Below are 11,436 nucleotides of genomic sequence, written 5' to 3'. Positions count from 1 at the left end.
ATGTTCAAATTTCGGATAACCAGATACTCAATTCGTAACAGCGCTCATCAGTCATTTTAGTTGGTGCCAGAATGGTTTTTTTAGCTTTTAGGCCACGACAAAGTGCTGTATGCTACAAAAAATTTCATGACGATCCAAGAAAAAACTTTGTGTGGGAGAATGGACCGGTTTAGTCCATATTCGAACGTGATCTATGGGAGGAAGAAATATTACAATATGCAACGTATGAGCCAAATCGGCTACTCTCTTTGTACGCACCATATTAGCAATAATTTTGAACGTTTATGGGGGTGGTACCGGAAGAAGAAGACATATACCCATCCTCAAAACTGAACAAAGTTTGGACAAAATATTACGAAGACCAACATTTGGACCACATTGGCTGATCCGTTCGAGAGTTATCCGCAGGAACGAACAGGGATATCGACTCCAAATTGTCTGAAAATTTTAAATAATAAAATTGGTTATGAAATTGGAAATGTAAATATAACTGACATATGTATGTTTTAATATATACATACAAAGTTTGTCAAAATCATTTTGTCAATGAAGGGACGGCAAAGCGAATACAACTCTGTGAGCTGTGAGCGTGAGCTTACCTTGTATCATTGTATCATGACTCTGCAAAAGGCTATAATATAAACATGGCCTTAGGCGTGTCGCCCAGGGCGATGAAAACAGTCGCAGAAGTCACCCTGAAGTGACCTCCGTTGTCAAGAAATGAACCACGCCGGCGTGTCGTCTTGGAAGTCACTCCAGCGACACTTCTAGAAGAAAAAAATATTTTTTTTTCTATTTATTTTTATTTTTTTTTTAGTTTTATTTATTTTTTAATGTTTTTTATTTTTTATATCTCTTCTCTTTTAGAGAAATTATTCTTTGCTATTTCCGCCTACATTAATTTTGTCATTTTAAAAATGTGATGTTTTTTGTCTGAGTTGGGAAGCGAACCCGCCCCTTCAGAGTGCAAAGCGAGTGTGCTTACCACTGCACCACCGTCTCATATAATCAGAAATATAAATATATATAAAAGAGTAGTGAGGTGAGTGACTGACTGACTGACTGACTGATTCAGAAATTTTGGGTGTAGGTTGCTGTTGGTGTGTAGGGGTGAGATAAGGCTGGGTTTTTGGAAATTCGACCTAGAAGTGTACGAAAAGTACTAAAAGGTACTAAATATGGTACCCTTTGTATTACGCGAACGCGTAGAGCTAGAACTCTGAAATGTGGAATGAGGGTAACTGATGAAGATTTAGAAAGATGTACCAAATGGTTTTTGGAAATTCGAACTACAAGGGTACGAAAAGTACTAAATGGTACTAAATTTAGTACAATTTGGATTTGTGTGAACGAATAGAGCTGGAATCCTGAAATTTGAAATTAGGGTCAATTGTGGAGAGTAACAAAAAATGGGTTTGGAAATTCGAACTATAAGTGCACGAAAAGTACTAAATGGTACTAAATTTAGTACAAATTGGATTTGGGTGAACGGATAGAGCTGGAATCCTGAAACTTGGAATTAAGGTCACTGATGGAACGTAAAAAAGAAAGGTTTTTTAAATTCGAACTATAAGTGTACGAAAAGTAATAAATGGTACTAAATTTAGTACAATTTGGGTTTGGGTGAACGAATAGAGCTGGAATCCTGAAATTTGGGATAAAGGTCACTGATGGAGAGTAAAATGGAAAGGTTTTTGGAAATTCGAATTAAAAGTATACGAAAAGTACTAAATGGTACTAAATATAGTACAATTTGGATTTGGGTGAACGAATAGAGCTGGAATACAAACATTTGGAATGAGGGTCGCTGATGAAGAGTAACAATGAAAGGTTTAACTAAATTCGAACTATAAGGGTACGAAAAGTACTAAATGGTACTAAATTTAGTACAATTTGGGTTTGGGTGAACAGATAGAGCAGGAATCCTGAAATTTGGAATGAAGGTCACTGATGAAGAGTAATGATGAAAGGTTTTTGGAAATTCGAACTATACGGGTACGAAAAGTACTAAATGGTACTAAATTTAGTACAATTTGGATTTCGGTAAACGGATAGATATGGAATCCTGAAATTTGATATGAGAGTCGCTGATGAAGAATAACGATGAAAGGTTTTTGGAAATTCGAACTATAAGGTTACGAAAAGTACTAAATGGTACTAAATTTAGTACAATTTGGACTTGGGTGAACGGATAGAGCTGGAATCCTGAAATTTGAAATGACGGTCACTGATGGAGAGTAACAAAGAAAGGTTTTTAGAAATAAGGGCACGAAAAGTACTAAATAGTACTAAATTTAGTACAATTTGGATTTGGGTGAACGGATAGAGCTGGAATCCTGAAATTTGGAATGAGAATCATTGACGAAGAGTAAAAATGAAAGGTTTTTGGAATTCGAACTATAAGTGTGCGAAAAGTAATAAATAGTACTAAATGAAGTTCAATTTGGGTTTGGGTGAACGAATAGAGCTGGAATCCTGAAATTTGGGATGAAGGTCACTGATGGAGAGTAAAATGGAAAGGTTTTTGGAAATTCGAATTAAAAGTATACGAAAAGTACTAAATAATAAGGCCGGATAAGGCCGGAATCCTGAAATTTGGAATGGGGGTCACTTATGAAGAGTGAGAAAGGTGTACCAAAGGTCGAAAAGTCCTAAATGGTAGTAAGTTTAGTATGATTTGGATTTGAAGAGCTGGAATCCTGAAATTTGGAATTAAGATTACTGTTGGAATATAGAATCGAGATATGGAGGTAGCTTTGGAAAATCGTACTAATGTGCACGAAGCAGTACTAAATGGTACGGAATTCGCTACAATTTGTATTTGCGTGAACAGATTACTGTTGGAGTGTAGGATTGAGGTGGTTTTGGAAATTCGTACTTATGGAAAAGTGCTAAATGGAACTACATTATCAATTAATTGGGTTTAGGTGAACGGAAAGAGCTGAGATATGAAAGTACATTTCGGAAAATCTTGTACGAAAAGTGCTAAATGGTACAAAATTTGGTACCTTTTGGTATTTGCTATATGGTATAGAATTTTGTATAATTTGTGATTTTGTAAAGGGTAGAACTAGAATTTCGAAATTCCGTATTAGATTAGCAATTGGTGTTTAGAGTGGAGGTAGGGAGGAGGTTTTTAAAATTCGTACTTATTTATAGTACTATAATGGGTTTCAGGGGAACAGATAAAGCTGGAAAAGTGAATTGTTGTTAGGATATATGTTGAATATAAGGAAGTAATTTTTGAAACGTTTACCTATGTATGTGTACGAAAAGTTGGGTAACATGTTGGTTCCAAAACCATTTTGGTATTGTGTAAACAGTTAAGGTTTTAAATTTGGAGTTGGGTGTAGGAACAAAGCTGGGATTATATAATTTTGAAAAATACGAAATAGAAAAATATTTGTTATGAAGATCACTTTAAAATTCGAGACAAAGTTCTGAGTTTGAAAAATTGTACTGAATATTGTTCCATTGATTTGATGTTAACGCCAAGGAGTTTCTAAATAATGTACTGAAATTAAGTAGTCAAACGTGAAGTATCTTTTCAAAAAATGTTTTTTGTTCTAACTGCTTTGGTATGTTAATTTGAAAACGTGGTGCAATGCGACAATTTTGTTAACTAGAAGTTATTTACCCCCTGATAATAAAAAAGCCTAAATTGAAATGCCTCCAAAAAATTTTCCGTTATATACGGTTGACATACCCGTGCATATTAAGTACAATTTTTTTGTAAAAAAGTTTTTCTAACCTTTCATTTTGAATTCCGAAAATTTAACGGACCTATTCGGGTTCTGGGCGAAACCGCTAAAGCTAGAACTTTGTAAATGTGCGTGATTGTTGTTGTGAAAGGGTGAGATACAGTTTAGTGTTTGGAAATTCGTACTGAAAGGGAATGCTGTGTTAGTGAAGGGTTAAAACCAGGAGTCAAATCTAAAATTTGCAATATGATACGTAGTTTCGAAAATTCGAAATAAAAAATATGGTAGTTGTGTAGGGATGCGATACGGCAGATTTGTTTTTTAATTCTTACTACAATCGAAAAAATATTGGTAATAAAAATAGGTATAAGTACAACAGAATCTCCAGTATTCACCATTCCCGTATTAAATATTGTTTATATATATTTTGTTCCCTTTCCGCATACGAAGTAGCGGGCATTTGCTAGTGTTCTATATTTGTTCAAATGTGTTGAATCATTAAATAAATGTAAACAACCGCATTGGAAGAAACTCCGATGTGTCGGTATACGCGATAAAACGTAATCACAATAAAGCTGAAAACACATACAACGTTTGGGTAAAGTTTTGTGTCGTTTTGGCCGTTTTTACACTGTTGGGCATGATGCCGAAAAATTCAAATTCATTTGAAATATATGCCGGCAAACAGATAAACGCTGGACTTTGGTATCGTCGTCGCCCTGTTGTTGTTGTTTTTTTCTCGACGCCCAACGCAAAACTTTAATCAAACGTTGTATCTGTTTTCAGCTTAAGGCTATAGAAATTGTTTGTGTAATTCACCAACGATCTTCCTTGGCGTGTCTCCGGAGTGACCTCTAGGCGAGGGAGTGCGAAACTCACTTCCAATTTCTGGCAGGGACGGTAATTCGCTCAAATCACCTTATTTCGCCCAAATCACGATGTAATTACTTGATTTTCCATACAAAATTTTGAGAATGAACAACGATTTGTGCACATTATCGAATTGTCCGGATTACCGAGTAGTCTCAAAAACCCATAATTTGTAAATTAAAATCATTAATATGGGACGTTTACTAGATAATAACCTGATATTTTAAGTAAACGAATTCATATTAAGGGGTAGTTTACACTATATGTAAATGTCATATGACATGAAATTTTCCATCATTATATAGTCGCTAATATGTGCAATATTGGGGATTTTCCTTACGCCATTTACTTTGTGCGTCCACACCAGCAAAAATGTAATAAAATTACGTCTCCACATTGTATGCGTGGGTAGATATGGAATGTTTTTATTTCGTGTCATATGACATTGATAGATAGTGTAAACTACCCCTAAGCAAATATTACGGGTTGCGACCATTTACCATTCACGGATATAAACTTTGTAGCCTATGTGAACATAATGATTTTCAGTGTCCATGAGATAAAAGCCTCTTACGACTTGAGATATAACTTCAAAATTCAAATGCACTCATCTCATTTTGGTGAATATACAGTGGCGGCCATATAATTAAGAACGACATCGTATTAAAAAGTATTTGACTTGCTACGTTCCAAATATTTGAATATTTATATGGAACAAAATTTGTAAATAAAGTACAGGGTAAGCACTTTCAAATAAAGCCAAAACATGTTTTAATTCTTCCTCGTTTATACGAAAGAAACCACGATTTATTAAAATAGTCATAAATCGACCTGGCCACATAATTAAGAACGATATAGGTAAAGGTTACTTTAAGGTAATTTTCATACACAATTGCTCTGTTCCAGAACCTGCTAGAAGCTAATATTTTTTAGTACGATAACATTTTTTCCTTTATGTTATCGAGAAAAATAGTAGAAATTAGTAGATTATTGCAGTACGGGAACAGACCAAATATGTGAATATATCGTTATGTATTTTAGAAATCGGTTACTTTGATTCATTTTTAGTATCAATTGTCCTTCAATGGTATATATTATTGAGTCTAAGTTTGATAATTAGGGCATACCTAAGGTTTTCCAAAATTTGCCCATAATTTGACGAATTTATTTTATTTTTGGGATCTAAAGCCACAGTTTTGGCTTTCTCTCATTTCCTCGACGACGCTCTGAACGATACTCTGTGATTGTCGTTCAATAATCGGCGCTAATTTACCCTTAAATTGGCTTTTATCTCACTTCTTTGAGTCCTTTACGAGGGAATTGTCTGGGAAATAGTTTCGTAAGAGTCATTTCCACCTTATAAAGCGGTAGAATTTTTGCCTGCAGGTAGTAGAAACGAAATGAAACAATAATATAATGTCTATACAAAAATTGGAAGAATTCCACACCGAATATAACATTTATTAACATAATGTTTTGAATGCTCGAATTCCACAATAATTTTGTGTATATACATCAAACATTAGTTTATACAAAAATTGTATTTTCATCCATAAAAATTATTGATTTGACTGGTTTTGATATTAATAAGAGCTTCATTGATTAAAAAGTCTTACATAAATATGCTTACCCCACCCACAAAGACATTGTGCAATGAAGGCTTTCAAAATATTAAACCTTTCATTTTTGTTCGGTGTACCGTTAGGCCAATTTTTTGTACAAAACGAAATTATTTTTTTATTTTCTGTCTACTACCTGCAGACAACAATCCTGCCGATTTATAAGGTGGAAATGGCTCATACGAAACTACTTCCCAGACAATTCCCACGTAAAGGATTCAAAAAAGTGGGGTAAAAACCAATTTAAGGGTAAATAAGCGCCGACTATGGAACGACAATCACAGGGTATCGTTTAGAGCGCCATCGAGGGAATGAGAGGAAGCCAAAACTGTGGCTTTAGATCCCAAAAATAAAATAAATTCGTCAAATTATGGGCAAATTTTTGAAAACGTTAGGTATGCCCTAATTATCAAACTTAGACTCAATAATATGTACCATTGAAGGACAATTGATACTAAAAATGAATCAAAGTAACCGATTTCTAAAATACATAACGATATATTCACATATTGTGTATGAAAATTACCTTAAAGTAACCTTTACTTATATCGTTCTTAATTATGTGGCCAGGTCGATTTATGACTATTTTAATAAATCGTGGTTTCTTTCGTATAAACGAGGGAGAATTAAAACATGTTTTGGCTTTATTTGAAAGTGCTTACCCTGTACTTTATTTACAAATTTTGTTCCATATAAATATTCAAATATTTGGAACGTAGCAAGTCAAATACTTTTTAATACGATGTCGTTCTTAATTATATGGCCGCCACTGTACATATGCTTGCCATTTCTTTGAACATCAGCAACTGACTTTATCTCGCCGTCGAAACCAAAAAAGGGCATTGTTTAATATATACGAGTATGTTACTACCTTCGAATAAGACAATGGAATTTAAATCTATTGGTATAATTACAAGAATACAATACAACGATCGGTGATTGTCTGTGATTTTTTGTGCATAAACGATTGAAAATAAAAGGAGTCCATACGATTTTTAATAATTTATTGAAATTTTTATACAAGAAGTGCGATTCTCCAACTCGTTTTTTGTTTACTGAAAAGACCGGTCAAATTAATGGCCTGTTTCTCTAAGACGATTCGAATTCAAATTCGTTCGAGATAATCGAGACTATACTGTAATTTAATATTAAATAGATATCTGTAGTGGGATTGTGTAACTCATTTTTGCTGTTATCGATAATTGTCGGTAAAATTAAAATGCTTATAATTTCGATAATTAAATAAATAAAAAGTAGTCGCTAGCCTCTACCGACACAAACAGTGTCTCGAGATAATCGAGACTATACTGTAATTTAATATTAAATAGATATCTGTAGTGGGATTGTGTAACTCATTTTTGCTGTTATCGATAATTGTCGGTAAAATTAAAATGCTTATAATTTCGATAATTAACGAAATTTTTCGGTAAGTTAACGATAAATAAAAAGTAGTCGCTAGCCTCTACCGACACAAACAGTGATGCCAACTTTTCTTTATGTTTTTAGTCATAATTTTGCGATTTAATTTTACCGATTTTTGTCGGTAACAGCAAAAATGAGTTACAGAATCCCACTACAGTTCATATCAATTAACTTTACTCGTCTTTTGGCTGAAACTTTCTTTAAAATCAGTAAACAAAAACTATGAAAATATGAATCATGTTGCTATGAATTGTGTACCATGTCGTATGAACGGGTTAATTCGTGTACGTAATTATGAGAACGAACGACGTTATTCAAATGCTGGTATGAACATGGCATTAAGCAGGATTGAAAGCAAAATAGTTTTGATTTTGTAAATGAACCTCTTTCAATTCGATGAATTTTGTTTATTTTCCAAATTACCAAAAAACAATTTTTAAAATTAAAAAAATTGGAAAACTTCAACCAAAATCGAGTTTTGGAGGAAAATTCATCATTTTTGGAATATGGATTGAAGGAATGCCGCACACTATCCAATCACACACGTACACAAGGGTTCATATTTTTTCTTTTAATTTAATTTAATTTTTATTTGACAAACACAGTAACCTAGCCCATAGGGCCATGAGCGGTTCCAAAAACAGCTATACAATAACTACTCGCAGATACTTATATCTAACAATATTTCTTAGCATATCATGAATAGAATTAAACATAAAAAAGCAAAAGCATGTAAATTAAAAAATGAAAATATATAACAAAATAATCATTAATAGAATCAGCTATGCAACAATATATCATTACAATATATCATTACTTTTATCAGCAATCTAATAAAAATAGAAAAAATATGCACATTGGCCTTGGGTGCGATTTTTGCGATATAATATTTAAAATGGATTTTTTATCAGTGATTGCACTTTTCGATTTTCTTGAAATTTAAGTCCTATTTATATACTGTAATATTTTGCTGAGGAGCAATATCAACACAACAAAAAACCAGTAAGGAAAGGATCAAATTCGGGCGGGGCCGACTATATGATACCCTACACTACTGTGAATATGTACAATATAGGAGATATATATCAATTTAAACTGATTTCTATATAATATGGTAAAATTATTACTAGACAAAATTCCCTCACACATTCTAAATTTCATCAAAATTGGTGCAGCAAATACGTGAAATCGGGCGAAAATAAATATGGGAACTATATCCAAATCTGAACCGATTTCGATGTAATTTGGCACATTTATTTTTAGACTGCACTCATTCACAATTTTCATATTTCATCGAAATCAAACATATATAGGGTGTTTGGTGCAGCAAAATCGGTCGAAAATATATAAGGAGGCTATATCCAAATCTGAACCGATTTCGATATAATTTCGAGTTCAGTCACACATTCCAAATTTCATCAATATCGGGCGTATATAGCGTGTTTGGTGCAGCAAATATGTCAAATCGGCCGAAAATATATATGGGAGCTATATCCAAATCTGAACCGATTTTCACCAAAAGCAATAACGTTCTTCCTATGACTAAAAAAATTATATTACCAAATTTTCAGCTGAATCGGACAAAAAATTACGACATTCGATTCGATCGAGTATTTTCTCGAGAATGAAAAAATCAACCAAACAAAACCTATTCGCACCACCAACCGTACATTTACTAAGGTATATGCATTAGAAATTTGTTATAACAAAGTCAAAAAGTTTTACAAAAATAAATAATTTCCTACAGTTTTCTAGCACATCTTCATTCCGAAAGTATTTTTCAACGATTTCAACAAATATTTAACAGCGTGTTTTTGTAAAAAGTTTTTGCCCATTCGTTCGTCGATTTCATGAACGAAGACACAATTTGGTTTTCATAGCGGTTGACGTTTGTATTCGTGTGACAAACAAATGAAAGCTTTTTATTTTCGTAATTTTTTTGGTTTTCGTAACAAAATTAGACGAACGAATATGTCAAAAATAAACGAATGGAAAAGACCCATCGTTTTGGATGAAAATTAAATAATTTGAGTAATAAATAGCACAAAACACACGAAAACGGGAAAGGAATGCAATTTTATTTATTTCCATAGAAGCACAAGCGTGTATGTAGATCCGTTTATTCATATTATCACAATTATTTTTGGACAAATTTGATTACATTTTTTTCTTATTTTTTGTTTTTCATCTGTTTATCGGGGTTGCCATCAAGTAACACATTTTACGTGCAGATGCCTATGCAAAATTCACAAAATAAGTATCATGGCAACTCTGAAATATAAAAGCTTTTATGAAATAGACGAAAGCTTTCAGATAAAAACGAATGGTTCGTAAAATTTTACAAGAACCAAATTTTGAACGTATACGTTTTAGTACGAACGGTTCGTGTGACAGGCAAGCATTTTTACAAAAACACCCTGTAAATTTTTCGTTAATAATTTAGTTTTTTAGTTTTTGCTTTAAAATAAACAAATTGTTTACCATCTACCTTCTTATGGTCTGTTCCTTTACTTTTGAAAGTGGTAAAACCGGCAAAAGTAGCAAAAGTTGTAATCTGCTTCCATATGAATTGTATGGTGTCTGAAGTAAAGGAACGCTTTTCGAGTAAAAAGTTGTAAAACTTGAAGATTCTTGCACGTAAAGGAACAGAGCTTTAGTGTTCTTTGGAGAGCACAAAGGTGTTCATAGCTCGATTTTTTCATTCACGAGCAAATTCTCGATCGAATCGGTTTAATAAGAAAGGTTAGCTAAAGCTTTCTGTCAATTCAATTTTTTTCTTTCAACTGTTCCTAAAACGTCAAAACAATATACACAATCTGTGTGTGTGTGCTGTTTGAATAATCTGCCAAACAATTTTAAAAACAATTGAATTCAATGATTTTTAAAATTGATTTTAGAACACTTGTTGCTTTTGTGTTTACTAATTTTGACGTTTTAGGAATTCAGGAAAAACAAGGGTTCTATAGAATGTTTTCATTTAAATCTACCTCTTTACTTATACCATGGAATGTCGTAATTAGGCCCCTGTACGTTGCGAACAAATATACATGGACAGACGGACAGACATGCATAAATCGACTCAGAATGTATTATATGTATATCCCCGAAAGGAACTATGGGTCTATTTCGTTTCCTTTTGTATGTTACATACAAATGCACAAAGACATAATACCCCTTACCACAGTGTGGTGTAGGGTATAAAAATCACTGTCATGTACATTAGAATTTTTTTTAACTCAAAGGGAAAAAATCGATGTCGGATTTTTTATGCGGCACCCCTCAAAAGTGTTTAGTTTTGTTCGGTTTTAAGATTGGCAAAGTTTGAGTACAATCGGAATATGTTAATACGTGCTATTGGGGCCTCAAATTTTCCATAGTAATTTGTATGAAGCCAAAGGCGAATTTTCACGAAATCGTTCTACAGACCACATTTATTGTCCAATCGATGAAACAATTTTACCACTTCATTTCTGTGCTAAAAAAGTAATCTTACAAACAAAATTAGAATCGGGTCAGATTTTAATATTATCTATATATAGGCCCCTTAAAGAACGTTGAGGCCCCAGTGGGACGTGTTAACATATTGCGATTGTACTCAAACTTTGGCAATCTTAAAATCTAAATCCGACATCGATTTTTTAAAACCACCCTAATCTATATGTGAAAATTTTGATATGTTTGATAATATAACTTTTCGCATGAACCGCGATACTCCTGGCTTTATATACTGTGGGAGATGGTCAAGACATCTGTGGAAAATATACTATTGAAATTTGGAGATAAAATCAGAGCAATTGGAAATAACAGCGTGTTCTTGTAAAAAG

The sequence above is a fragment of the Musca autumnalis genome, unplaced genomic scaffold, assembly GCF_047663935.1.
Source record: "Musca autumnalis isolate F117 unplaced genomic scaffold, ASM4766393v1 scaffold_1, whole genome shotgun sequence".
Lineage (NCBI taxonomy): Eukaryota > Metazoa > Arthropoda > Insecta > Diptera > Muscidae > Musca > Musca autumnalis.
The sequence above is the reverse complement of the archived record's forward strand: the minus strand, read 5'-3'. Positions refer to the sequence as shown.